Below are 27,028 nucleotides of genomic sequence, written 5' to 3'. Positions count from 1 at the left end.
ACATACATCATGTGTTCTCATCTCTGAATATTCAATCCGACATGACAAAACTTCAAAGGGTAAAGATTCAATTCATCACAACAAAGAGTATAGAGGGGAGAAACATCATATGATCCGACTATATTAACAAAGCCCATGATATAGACCACGAGAGAGAGAGAGAGAGAGAGAGAGATTAAACACATACCTACTAGTACAAACCCTCAACCCCGAGGGTGGAGTACTCCCTCCTCATCGTGGCGGCCGCCGGGATGATGAAGATGGCCACTGGTGATGATTCCCCCCTCCGGCAGGGTCCCGGACTGGGCTCCCGATTGGTTTTTGGTGGCTACAGAGGCTTGCAGCCGCAGAACTTCTGATCTAGGTTTACCCCGAAGGGTTTCGGAATATTTGGAAATTTATAGTGCAAAGAGGGGGTGCGGGAGGGCACCGAGGTGGGCACAACCCACCTTTGCGCGCCAGGGGGGCCTGGCGCACCCTGGTGGGTTGTGCCCCCCTCGGGGCACCCCCCCAGTTGCTGCTCTGGCCCATCGGGAGTCTTCTGGCCCATAAAAAATCCACAAAAAGTTTCGCGGTGTTTGGACTCCGTTTAATTTGATTTTCTGCGATGTGGAAAACAAGCAAAAAACAGCAAATGGCACTGGGCACTGGGTCAATAGGTTAGTCCCAAAAAATGATATAAAGTAGCTATAAAATGATTGTAAAACACCCAAGAATGATAAAATAACAGCATGAATACTTCATAAATTATAGATACGTTAGAGACGTATCAAGCACTTGTTGCGCAAAATCTGTACTCACATTCCTTGGGTTTCAACAAAAAACTTGTACAACCATTTGCTGAGTAGGCACCTATTCTTAACCCCTAAGTTCTCAATCCCTAGCCCACCTTGGTCCTTCGGCCTAGAAATAATATGCCACTTGGCAAGCCTATTTTTTGTTAACTTGATCGCATTGCCAGAAAAATCATGATCGATAGAAGTCTAGCCTTTTTTGGACCCCCACATGTACCTTAAAGAAAGATAGTAGGAACATCGGCATGCTTGTTAGCACTAAGTTTATCAGAACAAGCCGACCTCCATAAGACATAAGCTTACCCTTCCAGGAGCTTAGGTTTTTTTCAAATCAATCTTCAGTGCATTTTCACTGGATAACTTGCGATGATGAATTGGCCAGTTAGGTTTTTGGGTTCACTAGATGACATGACAGGGTTGACAAATACACTTTCTTCCCGTCCCGGCTACTGGCATGGTGAAGCCTTGAGTCGTCTTGTAACACCCTGAGAATCATGCTACAGTAACCCCCTGTGATTAAGCTAATCATATTGCTAAACAGGGCTAGATCACATTTGAACCACACCCTTGTCAGACTCCTAGTTCAAACTTCAAATATAATTAAAGTGGAAAATAAAAGTTTTCAAAAATTCAAACAGAAATGTTCAGTGGGTTCTAAATAATACACTGGTAATTATGGTGGAGAAAACACATTTTTATAAAATGTCTAAATACTTTTAAATGAAATAAAACAGAAAAAGGAAATAAACAAAAAAAGAAAACAGAAAACAAAACAGAAAAAGAAAACAGGGGGGAAAGGGCCCGCTCCCCCCCCACTAGACCCGCGGCCCAAACCCCCCCGGCCCAAGCTGGGCTGCCACCCGCGCCCCGCGCCCCGGCCCAGCCCACCTCCCCCCCGCGTCCCCTTCCTGTTCCCCCGACCGGGTCGGAACAGGGGAGCGTCGCCGCCGCACCCCCTCGCCGGCGACGGGGAGGATAAGGGCGCCAGCTCCCCCGCCTCCTCGGGCCTCTCTCCCACTCGCCCCCGCTCTCCCTCGGCCTCTGCGCCTTCTCCCCCGCCAGATCCCCCTCCCTCTCCCCTCCGTTCCCCTCTGCCCGCGCGTGCTCGCCGCCGTTCACCGTCGAACTCGCGGTCACCTTGCCCCGATCGCCTCGACGACGTGCCCGAACGACTCCCCGCCGTCGACTACGTCGACTGCGCCCTCGGGAACGAGCCGAGCGCCTCTGCACCGGCCTCCCCGAGCTCGTCTTCAACCTACGGCCGCCGTCGTTCGTCGCCGATTCCGGCTGCCCCGCGCCCTCCCCGAGCTCACTGCCACTCCCTACAGCCGCGCGGTGAGCTCCTCTACCTCCTCCCCCTCTCCGCTAGCTCGCTCGCGCTCCGTAGCTGCTTCCCCGCGCGCGCCCGAACGCCACGCCGCGGAGCTCGCCGCCGGCGTGTCTCCGGTGACCAAATGGTCACGGGCGTTGGCCCGCTAGCCCGACCGCACCGTGCCGCACCCACCTAGCTAGCTAGTTCGGCCGTTCGCGCGCTCTAGCGTAGCTTCCGTCGGGCACCCGTAGCACCTCGCCGCCGGCGAGCTTGTAGCGGTCGCCCCCGGCCGTTCCAGCCCCTCCGACCACCGCCGTTGGACGCGCGACGTCGAGCCGCGTCGAACGCGCCCAGCCCCGCCTCCGCAAACCCACTGTGGGTGAAACCCGCGCCCCTCCCGCGCGCGCCGCCGTGCGTTTTGGTCGCCGGCGATACTCCGGCGCCGGCCGCCGACGTGGCACACCTGGGGCCACCCCTGGGTCACTGCCAGTGGCCCCCACGGGCCCAGTTGACTGGGTTGACCCAGTCAACTGCTGACTGGGCAGGCCCAGTCACTGACATGCGGGCCCCGCCGCAAAAATTAAAAAAAAAGAAAAGAAAATGTTTTTATAAATAAAAATAATTAGTTTAATTAATCTCTCACTGACAGGTGGGCCCAGTAGCTAATTAACTAAAGATTAATTAGTTTAATCCTCTGTTAACCCACTGTCTATGACAGGTGGGTCCCCCTTGTCAGTTTGACCAGTCAACCCGGGCTGTCGACCGCTGACGTCACTCCTACGTCACGCTGACGTCATATCCCTTTTTCTGTTAAATTAAATAATTCCAGAAATTCAAATAAACTTTGAAAATTCATATCTTTTAAACCGTAACTCGGATGAAAATGTTTTCTATATGAAAGTTGCTCAGAACGACGAGACGAATCCGAATACGCAGTCCGTTCGTCCACCACACCTCCCTAACCTATCGATCTAGCAACTTTCCCCCTCCGGTCCGTCTGTCCGAAAACGCGAAACATCGGGAATACCTCCCGGATGTCCTCCCCCTTCACCGGTACCACCTACTGTCGCGTTAGGACACCCCTAGCACCGCTCACTGTCATGTCACGCATCGTCATGCTTATGTTTGCATTGTATTTACTATTTCCTCCCCCTCTTCTCTCCGGTAGACTACGAGACCGACACTGCTGCTGCCCAGTTCGACTACGGAGTCGACGACCCCTCCTACTTGCCAGAGCAACCAGGCAAGCCCCCCCCCTTGATCACCAGATATCGCCTACTCTACTCTGTACTACTTGCATTAGAGTAGTGTAGCATGTTACTACTTTCGATATCCTATTCTGATGCATAGCCTATCCTTGCTACTACTGTTGTTACCTTTACCTGCAATCCTACATGCTTAGTCTAGGATGCTAGATTTCCATCAGTGGCCCTACATTCTTGTCCGTCTGCTGTGCTATACTATCGGGCCGGGATCACCTGGGCGGTGAACACGGGCATATACTTATATACTATATACATGACACATGTGATGATTAAAGTCGGGTCGGCTCGTAGGAGTACCCGCAAGTGGATCTTTGTGGCGGAGCGACAGGGCAGGTTGAGACCGCCTAGGTGAGAGGTGGGCCTGGCCCTGGTCAGCGTTCGCGGATACTTAACACGCTTAACGAGATCTTGGTATTTGATCTGAGTCTGGCCATTTGGTCTATACGCACTAACCATCTACGTGGGAGTAGTTATGGGTATCCCGACGTCGTGGTATCAGCTGAAGCTCTTTTGACGTCAGCGACTGAGTGGCGCGCGCCGGATTGGACTGGAACGCCACTAGGCTAGGTCTGCTTCCGGCCGCGTACGCAACGTGCAGGTGTGCATAGGGCGATGGGCCCAGACCCCTGCGCGCATAGGTTTAGACCGGCGTGCTGGCCTCTCTGTTGAGCCTAGGTGGGGCTGCGACGTGTTGATCTTACGAGGCCGGGCATGACCCAGAAAAGTGTGTCCGGCCAATTGGGATCGAGCGTGTTGGGTTATGTGGTGCACCCCTGCAGGGAAGTTTATCTATTCGAATAGCCGTGTCCCTCGGTAAAAGGACGACCCGGAGTTGTACCTTGAGCTTATGACAACTAGAACTGGATACTGAATAAAATACACCCTTCCAAGTGCCAGATACAACCCGGTGATCGCTCTCTAACAGGGCGACGAGGAGAGGATTGCCGGGTAGGTTTATGCTATGCGATGCTACTTGGAGGACTTCAATCTACTCTCTTCTATATGCTGCAAGATGGAGATGTCCAGAAGCGTAGTCTTCGACAGGACTAGCTATCCCCCTCTTATTCCGGCATTCTGCAGTTCAGTCCTCTGATATGCCCCTTTACCCAATTACCCATGCATATGTAGTGTAGCTCCTTGCTTGCGAGTACTTTGGATGAGTACTCACGGTTGCTTTTCTCCCTCCTTTCCCCTTTCTATACCGGATTGTCGCAACCAGATGCTGGAGTTCAGGAGCCAGACGCCACCGTCGACGACGACACCTACGACACTGGAGGTGCCTACTACTACGTGCAGGCCGCTGACGACGACCAGGAGTAGTTAGGAGGTCCCAGGCAGGAGGCCTTGCCTCTTCGATCGTTGCTACTTTTGTGCTAGCCTTCTTAAGGCAAACTTGTTTAACTTATGTCTGTACTCCGATATTGTTGCTTCCGCTGACTCGTCTATGATCGAGCACTTGTATTCGAGCCCTCGAGGCCCCTGGCTTGTATTATAATGCTTGTATGACTTATTTATGTTGTAGAGTTGTGTTGTGATATCTTCCCGTGAGTCCTTGATCGTGATCGTACACATTTGCGTGCATGATTAGTGTACGGTCAAATCGGGGGCGTCACAAGTTGGTATCAGAGCCGACTGCCTGTAGGAATCCCCCTTCCACACTCCTTGGTCGAAGTCGAGTCTAGACATTGCAAACTTTTACTAACATGGCTGTGCGGCTTACGGGCCCACGTCGCCATTGGGTAATACTAGGATCTTTTACTCCCCGACCTTTACTCTGGGACTCTGAACTCTCTTCTACTCGGGTTAAACGAATTTACTAACTCTAACACTAGGATCCCGTGACCGCGTTCACCCCTAAGATGGATAAGCCATAGTTGTTTCTTAGAATAGTATTTTGAACAATTCACACACTGTCATTTGACTCCTTTGAAACGTCTTTGCTTTCAGATGGAACCCACGAGGCAGGTTGTTCGCCACACGATGGCCATTGGTGCCTCGGGATCACCTGCGGTGCTAGCTGAGATGATGACCTATCTGGGTTATCGCTGGCACCCTGAGTTCACCGTCTACGAGGAGTTCCAGGACTTTAACCAGGAGCAGTACCGTGCCACCGTCCACCTCTACTCTCGGGAGTACGACTCCACCACTGTGCTGCACACCGCACATGGTGTTGGTGTGACCATCGATATGGCTGTCCACGATGCAGCCTATGCTGCTCTGACACGTCTTCGTGGAGAGTATCGGGAGTTGGACACCTCCCCTTTCAGGCACATTGCTATCGCCTCTGATATTGGTGCGGAGGGATACTACACTGCCGCCTACTCCACTGTCACCCGGGAGCCCTTCTACCATAAGCACCTGGTTCTGCATGCTGATGGGCTGGATCGAGCTAACCGAGCTCTTCGCCACGAGATGTACACCACCCGTCAGCACCTTTACCGTGCTCTGACGCTGCTGCGCCCCTTTGTCCGGTCTGGACAGGTACCGCGCGCTGCGATCTACCCAGCCAGGACCGTGATGCCCCACGGTGTCGGTTGGCCAGAGGTGGGAGGCTACTCTCCCGCACTTGGTTCTCTTCTGCCACCTGAGCGTCGGACTCTACACCTGAGTATCCGCGGGCCCCAGTCTGCTGACGTGGAGGACTATCCGTTGCCTCACTACCAGCTGTCGGGCTACGATTACCTCCACAGTACCTCTTGGGACTGATGTAGTCTTGATTGTAGTATTAGTTTCAGTCGCCGCGAGCCTGTGTGCCGCCTATGATGTTTTAGTCTATGTACTGAACTCTATGTACTGAACTCTATGCATGACCCCTTTTGCAAGCTATGCCGACTATTATGTGGTAGCTATCGTGCTCCTTTCGTTATGCATGTTTCATCATAAATGATTCTTGTCATTGCAAATTTTCTCAATGCTGAACTACCACTGTTATATATTAGCAGGATGGTTAGACCAGGTGGTCGTGGTCGTGGTGGCGATGCCCCACCACCACCTGAGTACATGGCTGGTATGATCCAACAGTTTGAACTGAACCGCCAATTCATGGAAAATATGATGGCTCAGTTTCCTCGCCCCAATATGAACCAACAGCCAGCCCAAGTGACTCTTCAAGATTTCCTACGCCTCAACCCAACCATCTACCGCAGCTCAACTCAGCCTCTGGATGCTGATGACTGGCTCCGTGACATCACCTATGAGTTGGAGTCTGCTGATGTAGCCCCTGCCAGCTATGTCAATTTTGCTTCCTTCTTCTTGAAGGGACCCGCAGCTCAATGGTGGGACAGCCACAGGCGTACTCTGCCAGCTGGAACAATCATCACCTGGCCAGACTTCCAAGCTGCTTTTCGTGACCACTTCATTCCTCAGGGAGTCATGGACCGGAAGAAGCGTGAGTTCCGCAACCTCACCCAAGGCAACAAAACTGTCGAAGCTTATCAGCGGGAGTTTCTGGACTTGTCCCGCTATGCTGAAGAAGACATTGCAACTGATGCACGCAGACAGGAGAAGTTCCGTGATGGCCTTCAAGCTGACATCAAGCTCGCACTTCTAGTGCATGACTTTGCTGATTTCGCCACCTTGGTGAACAAGGCCATCAATGTCGAAACTGGTCTGCAGGAATACCAGAGCTCACACAGGCGCAACCGTGACACGGGCTCATCTTCGGGCCCGCCCTCACAGAAGCGTAAGATATGGATCCCGAACAGCATGTATCGTCCAAATGCTTCTGCCCCAAAGCAGACCTATGCTGCCCCTCGTCTGCCTACACCACCGTCCAGGCAGTCAAGACTTCCAGCTCCACCATCCCAAGCTCCTGTTCCCACTCCGAATAATGGCTTGTGCTTCAGGTGTGGTCAACCAGGGCACCGTGCTAAAGAGTGCAACCAGAACCAGAATCAACTGGCCCATCCAGCAAATGGCCGTGGTAACAATCAGCCCCGCAACAACAATGCTAAGTCTTATGGACGTGCTCATGCCAACCACGTTGATCTTAACGAAGCTCAAGACCAGCCTGCTACTGTGATGGGTACACTCCTCGTAAATTCAGTACCAGCATCCGTTTTATTTGATACAGGTGCATCGCATTCATTCATGTCAGAAGATTTTGCATACAAGCACGACGTTAAATGTGAGGAGATGAACACCTCTGTATTGGTCAAAACCCCCGTGGGACAGTGTCAAACCTCCTTGGTTGGCATCGATGTCCCCGTGGAAATAGAAGGGCTGGAATTCTATGCCTCTCCCATTATCCTGAAGTCGTCTAACATCGACCTCATTTTGGGTATGGATTGGTTGAAAGCGCATACTGTTTCTATAGTTTGCGCCACTAAGACCGTCCATCTGCTACACCCTTCAGATGAAATAGTTGCTTACCAAGCTCATCAGGTGCAAAATGCCGAGGCAAGGCTCTATGCATTGAATGCATTGAACGCTGCACCACTCGAGGGCATTGAAAATATTCCCGTCGTGCGTGAATTCCTCGACGTCTTCCCTGAAGAGCTTCCAGGGATTCCCCCTGCTAGAGCTGTCGAATTCATCATCGACTTGAAACCAGGCACCACTCCTATAGCCAAGCGACCCTACAAAATGCCGCCGCATGAACTCCTTGAGCTTAAGGAGGAAATCGACAAGTCTCTTCGCAAAGGATTCGTTCGCCCAAGTTGCTCTCCTTGGGGAGCACCTTCCCTCTTTGTCAAGAAGAAGGATGGGACAAACCGGTTAGTTCAAGACTACCGTCCTATAAACCAAGCTACCATTCAAAATAAATACCCTCTTCCTCGGATCAATGATCTGTATGATCAACTGGCGGGTTCGTCAGTGTTCTCTAAGCTCGACTTGAGGTTGGGCTACCACCAGATCCGTGTTCGCGAAGAGGATATCCCAAAGACCGCCTTCGTGACTCGCTATGGTTCATACGAGTACACCGTCATGTCTTTCGGTTTAACCAATGCTCCAGCCACCTTCTCTCGTCTGATGAACTACATATTCATGGATTACCTCGACAAGTTCGTCGTGGTTTATCTGGATGATATCCTGATATTTTCCAAGAACGAAGAAGAACATGCTGAACATCTTCGTCTTGTGCTGGAAAAGCTACGAGAACATCAACTTTATGCCAAGTTCTCCAAATGTGAATTCTGGCTACCCGAAGTAACCTATCTGGGGCATGTCATCTCTAAGGATGGTATTGCCGTCAACCCCGAGCGAGTTCAGGCTATTCTTGATTGGACCCCTCCCAAGAACGTTAAGCAAGTCAGAAGTTTTCTCGGTCTCGCCAGCTATTGCCGTCGATTTGTCGAGAACTTCTCCAAGATCGCCAGGCCTCTGACTAACCTGTTGCATAAGGGCGTCAAGTTCCAATGGACAGACAAATGTCAGGAAAGTTTCCAAGCACTCAAAGACAAGTTGACTTCTGCTCCAGTTCTAGGTCCACCTGATACTAAGAAGGACTTTGTCATTTACTGCGACGCTTCCCGTCAAGGATTAGGCTGTGTCCTAATGCAAGACCGCAAAGTGATTGCTTATGCCTCTCGACAATTGCGCCCTCACGAAGAGAACTACCCAGTTCACGACCTCGAACTTGCTGCTGTCATTCATGCGTTGAAGCAGTGGCGACATTACCTTCTCGGTAATCGTTGCGAGATCTTCACTGACCACCAAAGTCTGAAGTATCTGTTTACTCAGCCAGATCTGAACCTCCGTCAACAGAGATGGATGGAGCTCGTTGCAGACTTTGACTTGGGTATTTCCTATACTCCAGGAAAGGCTAATGTAATGGCTGATGCCTTGAGCCGCAAGTCTTACTGCAACCACCTCCAGGTTCATAAAGTTCAGCCCTCACTTGTTGAAGAATTCAGGAAGATGAACCTCCATATTGTTCCTCCGGGTGCACTCGCTCCCCCTCATAAGGAGTTCCGCAAGATGAACCTCCGTGTTGTTCCCCAGGGTTCCCTCAATACCCTGGTCATCGAACCAGATCTCCTGGACTCCATCAAGAGAATACAGGGGTATGACTCTGAAGCCCACAAGATTAAGCGCTACCTCGCAGAAGGAAAGCCCTCATTCTTCACCATTTCTGAAGATGGCACCCTATACTTCAAGGGCCGCCTAGTGGTGCCATGTGCAGAGAAAAACCTGGATATGACACAGGAAGTTATGAAAGAAGCTCATGATACGCCTCTGTGTATCCATCCAGGTAGTACAAAGATGTACCAAGATATCCGTCAGAGATTCTGGTGGACTAATATGAAGCAAGACATTGCTCGTTATGTTGCTGAGTGTGACGTTTGCCGTCGCATCAAGGCAGAACATCAAAGACCTGCTGGAACTCTGCAACCTATCTCTATTCCTGAATGGAAATGGGACCATGTTGAGATGGACTTCGTCACTGGATTTCCCAAATCGCAGAAAGGTAATGATGCTATTCTTGTCGTCATTGACCGGCTTTCCAAAGTTGCACATTTCCTGGCAGTCAAAGAAACGATCACTGCTAGCCAATTGGCAACGCTCTATATGTCCAGGATTGTTTCACTCCACGGTATTCCATTGGTTATCAGCTCAGACCGTGGCAGCTTATTCACTTCAAGATTCTGGGCAAGTTTCCAAGAAGCAATGGGAACTCATCTGTCATTCAGTACTGCGTTTCATCCTCAATCGCAAGGACAAGTTGAACGCGTCAATCAAGTTCTCGAAGACATGCTTCGAGCTTGCGTTATTTCCTTCGGCAAGAAATGGGAGGAATCTCTCCCGTATGCTGAGTTCTCCTATAATAATAGCTATCAAGCTAGTCTGAAGATGGCCCCCTTCGAGGTGTTATATGGACGAAAGTGCCGAACCCCTCTGAACTGGTCAGAAACTGGGGAACGTCCACTCTTCGGTCCGGATATTATCCAAGATGCCGAAGAACAAGTCCGCATTATTCGCGAGAATCTCAAGACTGCTCAGTCACGTCAGAAGAGTCAGTATGACCGTCATCATAAAGACATGGTCTATCAACCTGGCGAAAAGGCTTACCTTCGAGTCACACCTATGAAGGGTGCTCACCGCTTCGGGATCAAGGGCAAACTAGCTCCTCGCTATATTGGCCCATTCACTATTCTCGAAAGGCGTGGAAAAGTGGCATACCAACTGGAACTACCGCCGAACCTTTCTCAGGTTCACGATGTGTTCCATGTGTCACAGCTCCGCCGTTGCTTCAAGGATCCAATCCGAGCGGTGCATCACGAAGTGCTCGAATTGCAGCAAGACCTCTCCTATAAAGAGCATCCGGTCCGCATTCTCGATCAAGCTGAACGCCGCACACGTCAGAAGGCGATCAAGTTTCTCAAAGTCCAGTGGTCGCACCATTCTGAAGATGAGGCCACTTGGGAACGAGAAGATCGTGTGCGCGAAGAATACCCCGCGCTGTTTCCTTCTACCTCCTAAATCTCGGGACGAGATTTCTTGTAGTGGAGGAGATTTGTAACACCCTGAGAATCATGCTACAGTAACCCCCTGTGATTAAGCTAATCATATTGCTAAACAGGGCTAGATCACATTTGAACCACACCCTTGTCAGACTCCTAGTTCAAACTTCAAATATAATTAAAGTGGAAAATAAAAGTTTTCAAAAATTCAAACAGAAATGTTCAGTGGGTTCTAAATAATACACTGGTAATTATGGTGGAGAAAACACATTTTTATAAAATGTCTAAATACTTTTAAATGAAATAAAACAGAAAAGGAAATAAACAAAAAAAGAAAACAGAAAACAAAACAGAAAAAGAAAACAGGGGGGAAAGGGCCCGCTCCCCCCCCCCACTAGACCCGCGGCCCAAACCCCCCCGGCCCAAGCTGGGCTGCCACCCGCGCCCCGCGCCCCGGCCCAGCCCACCTCCCCCCCGCGTCCCCTTCCTGTTCCCCCGACCGGGTCGGAACAGGGGAGCGTCGCCGCCGCACCCCCTCGCCGGCGACGGGGAGGATAAGGGCGCCAGCTCCCCCGCCTCCTCGGGCCTCTCTCCCACTCGCCCCCGCTCTCCCTCGGCCTCTGCGCCTTCTCCCCCGCCAGATCCCCCTCCCTCTCCCCTCCGTTCCCCTCTGCCCGCGCGTGCTCGCCGCCGTTCACCGTCGAACTCGCGGTCACCTTGCCCCGATCGCCTCGACGACGTGCCCGAACGACTCCCCGCCGTCGACTACGTCGACTGCGCCCTCGGGAACGAGCCGAGCGCCTCTGCACCGGCCTCCCCGAGCTCGTCTTCAACCTACGGCCGCCGTCGTTCGTCGCCGATTCCGGCTGCCCCGCGCCCTCCCCGAGCTCACTGCCACTCCCTACAGCCGCGCGGTGAGCTCCTCTACCTCCTCCCCCTCTCCGCTAGCTCGCTCGCGCTCCGTAGCTGCTTCCCCGCGCGCGCCCGAACGCCACGCCGCGGAGCTCGCCGCCGGCGTGTCTCCGGTGACCAAATGGTCACGGGCGTTGGCCCGCTAGCCCGACCGCACCGTGCCGCACCCACCTAGCTAGCTAGTTCGGCCGTTCGCGCGCTCTAGCGTAGCTTCCGTCGGGCACCCGTAGCACCTCGCCGCCGGCGAGCTTGTAGCGGTCGCCCCCGGCCGTTCCAGCCCCTCCGACCACCGCCGTTGGACGCGCGACGTCGAGCCGCGTCGAACGCGCCCAGCCCCGCCTCCGCAAACCCACTGTGGGTGAAACCCGCGCCCCTCCCGCGCGCGCCGCCGTGCGTTTTGGTCGCCGGCGATACTCCGGCGCCGGCCGCCGACGTGGCACACCTGGGGCCACCCCTGGGTCACTGCCAGTGGCCCCCACGGGCCCAGTTGACTGGGTTGACCCAGTCAACTGCTGACTGGGCAGGCCCAGTCACTGACATGCGGGCCCCGCCGCAAAAATTAAAAAAAAAGGAAAGAAAATGTTTTTATAAATAAAAATAATTAGTTTAATTAATCTCTCACTGACAGGTGGGCCCAGTAGCTAATTAACTAAAGATTAATTAGTTTAATCCTCTGTTAACCCACTGTCTATGACAGGTGGGTCCCCCTTGTCAGTTTGACCAGTCAACCCGGGCTGTCGACCGCTGACGTCACTCCTACGTCACGCTGACGTCATATCCCTTTTTCTGTTAAATTAAATAATTCCAGAAATTCAAATAAACTTTGAAAATTCATATCTTTTAAACCGTAACTCGGATGAAAATGTTTTCTATATGAAAGTTGCTCAGAACGACGAGACGAATCCGAATACGCAGTCCGTTCGTCCACCACACCTCCCTAACCTATCGATCTAGCAACTTTCCCCCTCCGGTCCATCTGTCCGAAAACGCGAAACATCGGGAATACCTCCCGGATGTCCTCCCCCTTCACCGGTACCACCTACTGTCGCGTTAGGACACCCCTAGCACCGCTCACTGTCATGTCACGCATCGTCATGCTTATGTTTGCATTGTATTTACTATTTCCTCCCCCTCTTCTCTCCGGTAGACTACGAGACCGACACTGCTGCTGCCCAGTTCGACTACGGAGTCGACGACCCCTCCTACTTGCCAGAGCAACCAGGCAAGCCCCCCCTTGATCACCAGATATCGCCTACTCTACTCTCTACTACTTGCATTAGAGTAGTGTAGCATGTTACTACTTTCGATATCCTATTCTGATGCATAGCCTATCCTTGCTACTACTGTTGTTACCTTTACCTGCAATCCTACATGCTTAGTCTAGGATGCTAGATTTCCATCAGTGGCCCTACATTCTTGTCCGTCTGCTGTGCTATACTATCGGGCCGGGATCACCTGGGCGGTGAACACGGGCATATACTTATATACTATATACATGACACATGTGATGATTAAAGTCGGGTCGGCTCGTAGGAGTACCCGCAAGTGGATCTTTGTGGCGGAGCGACAGGGCAGGTTGAGACCGCCTAGGTGAGAGGTGGGCCTGGCCCTGGTCAGCGTTCGCGGATACTTAACACGCTTAACGAGATCTTGGTATTTGATCTGAGTCTGGCCATTTGGTCTATACGCACTAACCATCTACGTGGGAGTAGTTATGGGTATCCCGACGTCGTGGTATCAGCTGAAGCTCTTTTGACGTCAGCGACTGAGTGGCGCGCGCCGGATTGGACTGGAACGCCACTAGGCTAGGTCTGCTTCCGGCCGCGTACGCAACGTGCAGGTGTGCATAGGGCGATGGGCCCAGACCCCTGCGCGCATAGGTTTAGACCGGCGTGCTGGCCTCTCTGTTGAGCCTAGGTGGGGCTGCGACGTGTTGATCTTACGAGGCCGGGCATGACCCAGAAAAGTGTGTCCGGCCAATTGGGATCGAGCGTGTTGGGTTATGTGGTGCACCCCTGCAGGGAAGTTTATCTATTCGAATAGCCGTGTCCCTCGGTAAAAGGACGACCCGGAGTTGTACCTTGAGCTTATGACAACTAGAACTGGATACTGAATAAAATACACCCTTCCAAGTGCCAGATACAACCCGGTGATCGCTCTCTAACAGGGCGACGAGGAGAGGATTGCCGGGTAGGTTTATGCTATGCGATGCTACTTGGAGGACTTCAATCTACTCTCTTCTATATGCTGCAAGATGGAGATGTCCAGAAGCGTAGTCTTCGACAGGACTAGCTATCCCCCTCTTATTCCGGCATTCTGCAGTTCAGTCCTCTGATATGCCCCTTTACCCAATTACCCATGCATATGTAGTGTAGCTCCTTGCTTGCGAGTACTTTGGATGAGTACTCACGGTTGCTTTTCTCCCTCCTTTCCCCTTTCTATACCGGATTGTCGCAACCAGATGCTGGAGTTCAGGAGCCAGACGCCACCGTCGACGACGACACCTACGACACTGGAGGTGCCTACTACTACGTGCAGGCCGCTGACGACGACCAGGAGTAGTTAGGAGGTCCCAGGCAGGAGGCCTTGCCTCTTCGATCGTTGCTACTTTTGTGCTAGCCTTCTTAAGGCAAACTTGTTTAACTTATGTCTGTACTCCGATATTGTTGCTTCCGCTGACTCGTCTATGATCGAGCACTTGTATTCGAGCCCTCGAGGCCCCTGGCTTGTATTATAATGCTTGTATGACTTATTTATGTTGTAGAGTTGTGTTGTGATATCTTCCCGTGAGTCCTTGATCGTGATCGTACACATTTGCGTGCATGATTAGTGTACGGTCAAATCGGGGGCGTCACAAGTTGGTATCAGAGCCGACTGCCTGTAGGAATCCCCCTTCCACACTCCTTGGTCGAAGTCGAGTCTAGACATTGCAAACTTTTACTAACATGGCTGTGCGGCTTACGGGCCCACGTCGCCATTGGGTAATACTAGGATCTTTTACTCCCCGACCTTTACTCTGGGACTCTGAACTCTCTTCTACTCGGGTTAAACGAATTTACTAACTCTAACACTAGGATCCCGTGACCGCGTTCACCCCTAAGATGGATAAGCCATAGTTGTTTCTTAGAATAGTATTTTGAACAATTCACGCACTGTCATTTGACTCCTTTGAAACGTCTTTGCTTTCAGATGGAACCCACGAGGCAGGTTGTTCGCCACACGATGGCCATTGGTGCCTCGGGATCACCTGCGGTGCTAGCTGAGATGATGACCTATCTGGGTTATCGCTGGCACCCTGAGTTCACCGTCTACGAGGAGTTCCAGGACTTTAACCAGGAGCAGTACCGTGCCACCGTCCACCTCTACTCTCGGGAGTACGACTCCACCACTGTGCTGCACACCGCACATGGTGTTGGTGTGACCATCGATATGGCTGTCCACGATGCAGCCTATGCTGCTCTGACACGTCTTCGTGGAGAGTATCGGGAGTTGGACACCTCCCCTTTCAGGCACATTGCTATCGCCTCTGATATTGGTGCGGAGGGATACTACACTGCCGCCTACTCCACTGTCACCCGGGAGCCCTTCTACCATAAGCACCTGGTTCTGCATGCTGATGGGCTGGATCGAGCTAACCGAGCTCTTCGCCACGAGATGTACACCACCCGTCAGCACCTTTACCGTGCTCTGACGCTGCTGCGCCCCTTTGTCCGGTCTGGACAGGTACCACGCGCTGCGATCTACCCAGCCAGGACCGTGATGCCCCACGGTGTCGGTTGGCCAGAGGTGGGAGGCTACTCTCCCGCACTTGGTTCTCTTCTGCCACCTGAGCGTCGGACTCTACACCTGAGTATCCGCGGGCCCCAGTCTGCTGACGTGGAGGACTATCCGTTGCCTCACTACCAGCTGTCGGGCTACGATTACCTCCACAGTACCTCTTGGGACTGATGTAGGCTTGATTGTAGTATTAGTTTCAGTCGCCGCGAGCCTGTGTGCCGCCTATGATGTTTTAGTCTATGTACTGAACTCTATGTACTGAACTCTATGCATGACCCCTTTTGCAAGCTATGCCGACTATTATGTGGTAGCTATCGTGCTCCTTTCGTTATGCATGTTTCATCATAAATGATTCTTGTCATTGCAAATTTTCTCAATGCTGAACTACCACTGTTATATATTAGCAGGATGGTTAGACCAGGTGGTCGTGGTCGTGGTGGCGATGCCCCACCACCACCTGAGTACATGGCTGGTATGATCCAACAGTTTGAACTGAACCGCCAATTCATGGAAAATATGATGGCTCAGTTTCCTCGCCCCAATATGAACCAACAGCCAGCCCAAGTGACTTTTCAAGATTTCCTACGCCTCAACCCAACCATCTACCGCAGCTCAACTCAGCCTCTGGATGCTGATGACTGGCTCCGTGACATCACCTATGAGTTGGAGTCTGCTGATGTAGCCCCTGCCAGCTATGTCAATTTTGCTTCCTTCTTCTTGAAGGGACCCGCAGCTCAATGGTGGGACAGCCACAGGCGTACTCTGCCAGCTGGAACAATCATCACCTGGCCAGACTTCCAAGCTGCTTTTCGTGACCACTTCATTCCTCAGGGAGTCATGGACCGGAAGAAGCGTGAGTTCCGCAACCTCACCCAAGGCAACAAAACTGTCGAAGCTTATCAGCGGGAGTTTCTGGACTTGTCCCGCTATGCTGAAGAAGACATTGCAACTGATGCACGCAGACAGGAGAAGTTCCGTGATGGCCTTCAAGCTGACATCAAGCTCGCACTTCTAGTGCATGACTTTGCTGATTTCGCCACCTTGGTGAACAAGGCCATCAATGTCGAAACTGGTCTGCAGGAATACCAGAGCTCACACAGGCGCAACCGTGACACGGGCTCATCTTCGGGCCCGCCCTCACAGAAGCGTAAGATATGGATCCCGAACAGCATGTATCGTCCAAATGCTTCTGCCCCAAAGCAGACCTATGCTGCCCCTCGTCTGCCTACACCACCGTCCAGGCAGTCAAGACTTCCAGCTCCACCATCCCAAGCTCCTGTTCCCACTCCGAATAATGGCTTGTGCTTCAGGTGTGGTCAACCAGGGCACCGTGCTAAAGAGTGCAACCAGAACCAGAATCAACTGGCCCATCCAGCAAATGGCCGTGGTAACAATCAGCCCCGCAACAACAATGCTAAGTCTTATGGACGTGCTCATGCCAACCACGTTGATCTTAACGAAGCTCAAGACCAGCCTGCTACTGTGATGGGTACACTCCTCGTAAATTCAGTACCAGCATCCGTTTTATTTGATACAGGTGCATCGCATTCATTCATGTCAGAAGATTTTGCATACAAGCACGACGTTAAATGTGAGGAGATGAACACCTCTGTATTGGTCAAAACCCCCGTGGGACAGTGTCAAACCTCCTTGGTTGGCATCGATGTCCCCGTGGAAATAGAAGGGCTGGAATTCTATGCCTCTCCCATTATCCTGAAGTCGTCTAACATCGACCTCATTTTGGGTATGGATTGGTTGAAAGCGCATACTGTTTCTATAGTTTGCGCCACTAAGACCGTCCATCTGCTACACCCTTCAGATGAAATAGTTGCTTACCAAGCTCATCAGGTGCAAAATGCCGAGGCAAGGCTCTATGCATTGAATGCATTGAACGCTGCACCACTCGAGGGCATTGAAAATATTCCCGTCGTGCGTGAATTCCTCGACGTCTTCCCTGAAGAGCTTCCAGGGATTCCCCCTGCTAGAGCTGTCGAATTCATCATCGACTTGAAACCAGGCACCACTCCTATAGCCAAGCGACCCTACAAAATGCCGCCGCATGAACTCCTTGAGCTTAAGGAGGAAATCGACAAGTCTCTTCGCAAAGGATTCGTTCGCCCAAGTTGCTCTCCTTGGGGAGCACCTTCCCTCTTTGTCAAGAAGAAGGATGGGACAAACCGGTTAGTTCAAGACTACCGTCCTATAAACCAAGCTACCATTCAAAATAAATACCCTCTTCCTCGGATCAATGATCTGTATGATCAACTGGCGGGTTCGTCAGTGTTCTCTAAGCTCGACTTGAGGTTGGGCTACCACCAGATCCGTGTTCGCGAAGAGGATATCCCAAAGACCGCCTTCGTGACTCGCTATGGTTCATACGAGTACACCGTCATGTCTTTCGGTTTAACCAATGCTCCAGCCACCTTCTCTCGTCTGATGAACTACATATTCATGGATTACCTCGACAAGTTCGTCGTGGTTTATCTGGATGATATCCTGATATTTTCCAAGAACGAAGAAGAACATGCTGAACATCTTCGTCTTGTGCTGGAAAAGCTACGAGAACATCAACTTTATGCCAAGTTCTCCAAATGTGAATTCTGGCTACCCGAAGTAACCTATCTGGGGCATGTCATCTCTAAGGATGGTATTGCCGTCAACCCCGAGCGAGTTCAGGCTATTCTTGATTGGACCCCTCCCAAGAACGTTAAGCAAGTCAGAAGTTTTCTCGGTCTCGCCAGCTATTGCCGTCGATTTGTCGAGAACTTCTCCAAGATCGCCAGGCCTCTGACTAACCTGTTGCATAAGGGCGTCAAGTTCCAATGGACAGACAAATGTCAGGAAAGTTTCCAAGCACTCAAAGACAAGTTGACTTCTGCTCCAGTTCTAGCTCCACCTGATACTAAGAAGGACTTTGTCATTTACTGCGACGCTTCCCGTCAAGGATTAGGCTGTGTCCTAATGCAAGACCGCAAAGTGATTGCTTATGCCTCTCGACAATTGCGCCCTCACGAAGAGAACTACCCAGTTCACGACCTCGAACTTGCTGCTGTCATTCATGCGTTGAAGCAGTGGCGACATTACCTTCTCGGTAATCGTTGCGAGATCTTCACTGACCACCAAAGTCTAAAGTATCTGTTTACTCAGCCAGATCTGAACCTCCGTCAACAGAGATGGATGGAGCTCGTTGCAGACTTTGACTTGGGTATTTCCTATACTCCAGGAAAGGCTAATGTAATGGCTGATGCCTTGAGCCGCAAGTCTTACTGCAACCACCTCCAGGTTCATAAAGTTCAGCCCTCACTTGTTGAAGAATTCAGGAAGATGAACCTCCATATTGTTCCTCCGGGTGCACTCGCTCCCCCTCATAAGGAGTTCCGCAAGATGAACCTCCGTGTTGTTCCCCAGGGTTCCCTCAATACCCTGGTCATCGAACCAGATCTCCTGGACTCCATCAAGAGAATACAGGGGTATGACTCTGAAGCCCACAAGATTAAGCGCTACCTCGCAGAAGGAAAGCCCTCATTCTTCACCATTTCTGAAGATGGCACCCTATACTTCAAGGGCCGCCTAGTGGTGCCATGTGCAGAGAAAAACCTGGATATGACACAGGAAGTTATGAAAGAAGCTCATGATACGCCTCTGTGTATCCATCCAGGTAGTACAAAGATGTACCAAGATATCCGTCAGAGATTCTGGTGGACTAATATGAAGCAAGACATTGCTCGTTATGTTGCTGAGTGTGACGTTTGCCGTCGCATCAAGGCAGAACATCAAAGACCTGCTGGAACTCTGCAACCTATCTCTATTCCTGAATGGAAATGGGACCATGTTGAGATGGACTTTGTCACTGGATTTCCCAAATCGCAGAAAGGTAATGATGCTATTCTTGTCGTCATTGACCGGCTTTCCAAAGTTGCACATTTCCTGGCAGTCAAAGAAACGATCACTGCTAGCCAATTGGCAACGCTCTATATGTCCAGGATTGTTTCACTCCACGGTATTCCATTGGTTATCAGCTCAGACCGTGGCAGCTTATTCACTTCAAGATTCTGGGCAAGTTTCCAAGAAGCAATGGGAACTCATCTGTCATTCAGTACTGCGTTTCATCCTCAATCGCAAGGACAAGTTGAACGCGTCAATCAAGTTCTCGAAGACATGCTTCGAGCTTGCGTTATTTCCTTCGGCAAGAAATGGGAGGAATCTCTCCCGTATGCTGAGTTCTCCTATAATAATAGCTATCAAGCTAGTCTGAAGATGGCCCCCTTCGAGGTGTTATATGGACGAAAGTGCCGAACCCCTCTGAACTGGTCAGAAACTGGGGAACGTCCACTCTTCGGTCCGGATATTATCCAAGATGCCGAAGAACAAGTCCGCATTATTCGCGAGAATCTCAAGACTGCTCAGTCACGTCAGAAGAGTCAGTATGACCGTCATCATAAAGACATGGTCTATCAACCTGGCGAAAAGGCTTACCTTCGAGTCACACCTATGAAGGGTGCTCACCGCTTCGGGATCAAGGGCAAACTAGCTCCTCGCTATATTGGCCCATTCACTATTCTCGAAAGGCGTGGAAAAGTGGCATACCAACTGGAACTACCGCCGAACCTTTCTCAGGTTCACGATGTGTTCCATGTGTCACAGCTCCGCCGTTGCTTCAAGGATCCAATCCGAGCGGTGCATCACGAAGTGCTCGAATTGCAGCAAGACCTCTCCTATAAAGAGCATCCGGTCCGCATTCTCGATCAAGCTGAACACCGCACACGTCAGAAGGCGATCAAGTTTCTCAAAGTCCAGTGGTCGCACCATTCTGAAGATGAGGCCACTTGGGAACGAGAAGATCGTCTGCGCGAAGAATACCCCGCGCTGTTTCCTTCTACCTCCTAAATCTCGGGACGAGATTTCTTGTAGTGGAGGAGATTTGTAACACCCTGAGAATCATGCTACAGTAACCCCCTGTGATTAAGCTAATCATATTGCTAAACAGGGCTAGATCACATTTGAACCACACCCTTGTCAGACTCCTAGTTCAAACTTCAAATATAATTAAAGTGGAAAATAAAAGTTTTCAAAAATTCAAACAGAAATGTTCAGTGGGTTCTAAATAATACACTGGTAATTATGGTGGAGAAAACACATTTTTATAAAATGTCTAAATACTTTTAAATGAAATAAAACAGAAAAGGAAATAAACAAAAAAAGAAAACAGAAAACAAAACAGAAAAAGAAAACAGGGGGGAAAGGGCCCGCTCCCCCCCCCCACTAGACCCGCGGCCCAAACCCCCCCGGCCCAAGCTGGGCTGCCACCCGCGCCCCGCGCCCCGGCCCAGCCCACCTCCCCCCCGCGTCCCCTTCCTGTTCCCCCGACCGGGTCGGAACAGGGGAGCGTCGCCGCCGCACCCCCTCGCCGGCGACGGGGAGGATAAGGGCGCCAGCTCCCCCGCCTCCTCGGGCCTCTCTCCCACTCGCCCCCGCTCTCCCTCGGCCTCTGCGCCTTCTCCCCCGCCAGATCCCCCTCCCTCTCCCCTCCGTTCCCCTCTGCCCGCGCGTGCTCGCCGCCGTTCACCGTCGAACTCGCGGTCACCTTGCCCCGATCGCCTCGACGACGTGCCCGAACGACTCCCCGCCGTCGACTACGTCGACTGCGCCCTCGGGAACGAGCCGAGCGCCTCTGCACCGGCCTCCCCGAGCTCGTCTTCAACCTACGGCCGCTGTCGTTCGTCGCCGATTCCGGCTGCCCCGCGCCCTCCCCGAGCTCACTGCCACTCCCTACAGCCGCGCGGTGAGCTCCTCTACCTCCTCCCCCTCTCCGCTAGCTCGCTCGCGCTCCGTAGCTGCTTCCCCGCGCGCGCCCGAACGCCACGCCGCGGAGCTCGCCGCCGGCGTGTCTCCGGTGACCAAATGGTCACGGGCGTTGGCCCGCTAGCCCGACTGCACCGTGCCGCACCCACCTAGCTAGCTAGTTCGGCCGTTCGCGCGCTCTAGCGTAGCTTCCGTCGGGCACCCGTAGCACCTCGCCGCCGGCGAGCTTGTAGCGGTCGCCCCCGGCCGTTCCAGCCCCTCCGACCACCGCCGTTGGACGCGCGACGTCGAGCCGCGTCGAACGCGCCCAGCCCCGCCTCCGCAAACCCACTGTGGGTGAAACCCGCGCCCCTCCCGCGCGCGCCGCCGTGCGTTTTGGTCGCCGGCCGCCGACGTGGCACACCTGGGGCCACCCCTGGGTCACTGCCAGTGGCCCCCACGGGCCCAGTTGACTGGGTTGACCCAGTCAACTGCTGACTGGGCAGGCCCAGTCACTGACATGCGGGCCCCGCCGCAAAAATTAAAAAAAAGAAAAGAAAAGAAAATGTTTTTATAAATAAAAATAATTAGTTTAATTAATCTCTCACTGACAGGTGGGCCCAGTAGCTAATTAACTAAAGATTAATTAGTTTAATCCTCTGTTAACCCACTGTCTATGACAGGTGGGTCCCCCTTGTCAGTTTGACCAGTCAACCCGGGCTGTCGACCGCTGACGTCACTCCTACGTCACGCTGACGTCATATCCCTTTTTCTGTTAAATTAAATAATTCCAGAAATTCAAATAAACTTTGAAAATTCATATATTTTAAACCGTAACTCGGATGAAAATGTTTTCTATATGAAAGTTGCTCAGAACGACGAGACGAATCCGAATACGCAGTCCGTTCGTCCACCACACCTCCCTAACCTATCGATCTAGCAACTTTCCCCCTCCGGTCCGTCTGTCCGAAAACGCGAAACATCGGGAATACCTCCCGGATGTCCTCCCCCTTCACCGGTACCACCTACTGTCGCGTTAGGACACCCCTAGCACCGCTCACTGTCATGTCACGCATCGTCATGCTTATGTTTGCATTGTATTTACTATTTCCTCCCCCTCTTCTCTCCGGTAGACTACGAGACCGACACTGCTGCTGCCCAGTTCGACTACGGAGTCGACGACCCCTCCTACTTGCCAGAGCAACCAGGCAAGCCCCCCCCTTGATCACCAGATATCGCCTACTCTACTCTCTACTACTTGCATTAGAGTAGTGTAGCATGTTACTACTTTCGATATCCTATTCTGATGCATAGCCTATCCTTGCTACTACTGTTGTTACCTTTACCTGCAATCCTACATGCTTAGTCTAGGATGCTAGATTTCCATCAGTGGCCCTACATTCTTGTCCGTCTGCTGTGCTATACTATCGGGCCGGGATCACCTGGGCGGTGAACACGGGCATATACTTATATACTATATACATGACACATGTGATGATTAAAGTCGGGTCGGCTCGTAGGAGTACCCGCAAGTGGATCTTTGTGGCGGAGCGACAGGGCAGGTTGAGACCGCCTAGGTGAGAGGTGGGCCTGGCCCTGGTCGGCGTTCGCGGATACTTAACACGCTTAACGAGATCTTGGTATTTGATCTGAGTCTGGCCATTTGGTCTATACGCACTAACCATCTACGTGGGAGTAGTTATGGGTATCCCGACGTCGTGGTATCAGCCGAAGCTCTTTTGACGTCAGCGACTGAGTGGCGCGCGCCGGATTGGACTGGAACGCCACTAGGCTAGGTCTGCTTCCGGCCGCGTACGCAACGTGCAGGTGTGCATAGGGCGATTGGCCCAAACCCCTGCGCGCATAGGTTTAGACCGGCGTGCTGGCCTCTCTGTTGAGCCTAGCTGGGGCTGCGACGTGTTGATCTTACGAGGCCGGGCATGACCCAGAAAAGTGTGTCCGGCCAATTGGGATCGAGCGTGTTGGGTTATGTGGTGCACCCCTGCAGGGAAGTTTATCTATTCGAATAGCCGTGTCCCTCGGTAAAAGGACGACCCGGAGTTGTACCTTGAGCTTATGACAACTAGAACTGGATACTGAATAAAATACACCCTTCCAAGTGCCAGATACAACCCGGTGATCGCTCTCTAACTGGGCGACGAGGAGAGGATTGCCGGGTAGGTTTATGCTATGCGATGCTACTTGGAGGACTTCAATCTACTCTCTTCTATATGCTGCAAGATGGAGATGTCCAGAAGCATAGTCTTCGACAGGACTAGCTATCCCCCTCTTATTCCGGCATTCTGCAGTTCAGTCCTCTGATATGCCCCTTTACCCAATTACCCATGCATATGTAGTGTAGCTCCTTGCTTGCGAGTACTTTGGATGAGTACTCACGGTTGCTTTTCTCCCTCCTTTCCCCTTTCTATACCGGATTGTCGCAACCAGATGCTGGAGTTCAGGAGCCAGACGCCACCGTCGACGACGACACCTACGACACTGGAGGTGCCTACTACTACGTGCAGGCCGCTGACGACGACCAGGAGTAGTTAGGAGGTCCCAGGCAGGAGGCCTTGCCTCTTCGATCGTTGCTACTTTTGTGCTAGCCTTCTTAAGGCAAACTTGTTTAACTTATGTCTGTACTCCGATATTGTTGCTTCCGCTGACTCGTCTATGATCGAGCACTTGTATTCGAGCCCTCGAGGCCCCTGGCTTGTATTATAATGCTTGTATGACTTATTTATGTTGTAGAGTTGTGTTGTGATATCTTCCCGTGAGTCCTTGATCGTGATCGTACACATTTGCGTGCATGATTAGTGTACGGTCAAATCGGGGGCGTCACACGTCTTCTCAGTCGTAGTAGAGTATTCGTTGATCTCAAACGCTGACACACAACATATAATTTCCCGTTGAAAAGTTGGTAGTATGTAGTATCAGGTTGAATTATGTGCCACGCCAAGTGGTGGTTGCCTTATCCCGTCCCGGTTGCACCATTGTAGCATCGGGGAGAATATGGGAGGGAAATCATGACCCGAAAATCCCGTATGTCCGCCTGTATGGGAGAACCAAAAGGGTGCGGCAAAAAAGGAGGAGGAAATATACCTGTCGCCTGAATGGAACCATGACAACGATATGCATCTTTTTCGTATAGACTTTATCTCAAATCGAAGTATCATTGTGTAGATTAGAAGGTAAGGAAAAAGGAGATTAGGGAGGAGTTTAGTGGAGTTAGGAGAAGAAACGACGTACAGAGCTCACATATGTCCTGTATTCTCTCATGCAACGGGACCCACCACGTGAGGTCAATGTGGCTCGTTGCAGTCTGGCTTGCTGGAGACTGCTGATTCGACCATTCCTAGTGCGTTTGGCTGAGAGTTGCTTTGAGGTTCGCGCTATGTGGGCCAAACAGTGAACGCGGCCTACCAAACAGCCCATTTTTCTCCCACGCGCGCATGGTTGGACTCTATGTGGGTGTAGCGACCAGACCTCAAACAGTCTAGTCTCCGTGCATCAGTGTCATCCCTGGATTGGTAATGCTGACACGCACAGTACTTTGAAGGATTTATAACAGAGTAGCAATCACACACTTATTACATCGAATAGTTCAAGAGAACTCAATACAAATAAATATGTCTTAAGGCCATCTAAACGATAACAGCGGAAGGCTTGGAAGATAAAGTGAGTCCATCAACTCCAACGGCATCACTGAGTATAAGACCACGACCTAAGGCTCCTTACTCGTCGTCTGAAAAGTCTGCAACATGATACGTTGCAGCCCGAAAATGATTCAGCACATGGAATATGCTGGCAATGTAACACATAGAGAGTAATGAACTGAATAATGCTATCACTACATGCATATTTGGCTGGTGGAAAGCTCTATGGTTACAGTTTTGCGAAAAGCCAATTTTTACCTACCACAAAGGAATAAATTTTATTTAACTATCATGGTGGTTGTTAAACATTGAGAAGGTACCTCCAACTCAATCCCAATTAAGAACGTGATTAACCCAATCAAATTAAATTAAGTAACATGATGATGAGATTCACATGATAATCCAAGAACTAGATACTCAAGACGTCCATAACCGGGGACACGGCTAACCATGATTAGTTTGTACACTCTGCAGAGGTTTGTGCACTTTTCCCCACAAGACTCAATCGCCTCTGCTTGATTTCTTGCACTACATGGTGTTTGAGAAACGGATGACCGAGACACAGTCTTTCAGAAACAATACTCTTTACTCCGGGTGGACAGTTACACCTACTTTCCCCTACATCTGCTAGCCCACCTCTTCAAGAGATCATGTAACCTACTCAACTATGCTAGAGCCCATAATAGCTTGTGGCTGCACACGGAAGTTTCTAGCATGAATAATCTCATGATCCCTTTGAGCCTCGGTGGCGGTCCATAGGATGATCACACGGGTACTCCGGGATATCCAAAAATACAGGCAACACTGGGTTCTCCAGGTGCCTCAATCCACCCAGATGTAAATTAAAGTAGCCACCTTAAGTTGATCCATTAATTAACAATCTCACATCTGTCATCAAATACACTCAAACCCAAACCACGTCTACGAGCATAGCATAGCAATATAAGCAAACGTAGAAGTAACTCCCAAAGGTTGATAGTAAATAGGGCAATAGGTACTACCTCATCTACTTCCCAAAACCCACATATGAATCAGATCCTAATCATGCAATAGTTTGAGGATTGATCTAATGCAATAAAACTGGGTGGTAAAGAGGTATGATCAAAGTGTTACTTGCCTTGCTGATGATCCGTGAAACCTAGAGACTCGTAATAGCACGCTTCGCACTCCGGGTACTCTATCACAAACAAACAATACATACATAAGGAATCAAGCAAGGGTGCATGAATAAAACTCAAAATAAGAGATCTAACCAGAGAGTTCAACTTAAGAACTCTGGTTTGCAAAAAGAATCAAATCGAACGCAGCAACGAAACACAAACGGCGAAAGAAACAAGCTTCGTTTACTAATCTGGACCTAAGTCAAATTTTACAGTACCAAAAACTTGTTTGAGTTGGTTAAACAGAAAGAGGGTTTCGAGATGAAACTCTAGGCGCTTGAATCGCCTGATTCCGATAAACGAGCGAAAAGTTAAACTGAAACGAAAATCGGATCAGAAAACGCGATCGAAAATAATCGCGGAAATTCCGAGAAAAAGAAAAACTGACGAACAGGCTAACGAACGAACGTTCGCTGTCTGCGGTTAAACGACGAAAACCGTTCGTTAAAACGAACATACGAACGGGCGTTCGCTATTTAGTTAAACCGGAAAATAATAAAATAAACCGATCTAATATAAAAGAAAAAAACGCATCTCGGTTTCGAAATAAAACCGAGCGGTTTTTCGAGAAAATCGGCGGCTACCTCGGTTCGCGTGACGGCGGCGGCGGCGAGCAACTCCGGCGGGGCTCCGGCGGGGGTGGCGGCGGCGCGGATCGGTTAGGGTTCTAGTTAGGTGGCGGCGGCGACTTGGGCTGGCGGCGAGTTCGGGCCGCGGCTTATAAGGCCGGCCGGGCTGATTTGTCCGGGTCGGACACGGCCCGTAAGGCGGTTCACGATTTTTTTTTTAATAATTCGGACGTGCAGAAAAAGTAAGAAAAGAAATACTAAACGGACTCCAAAAATCCCGAAATAAATTTTCCCCGTCCTCTAAAAATAAGCCGGACAAGATGAACATTTATTTAGGCCTAAAATGCAATTTTGAAAAACGCGTACTTTTCCTAATTCAAATAAAATCAAATAAAATCC

Source organism: Aegilops tauschii, chromosome 3 (assembly GCF_002575655.3).
Source record: "Aegilops tauschii subsp. strangulata cultivar AL8/78 chromosome 3, Aet v6.0, whole genome shotgun sequence".
NCBI classification, from domain to species: Eukaryota; Viridiplantae; Streptophyta; class Magnoliopsida; order Poales; family Poaceae; genus Aegilops; species Aegilops tauschii.
The sequence above is the reverse complement of the archived record's forward strand: the minus strand, read 5'-3'. Positions refer to the sequence as shown.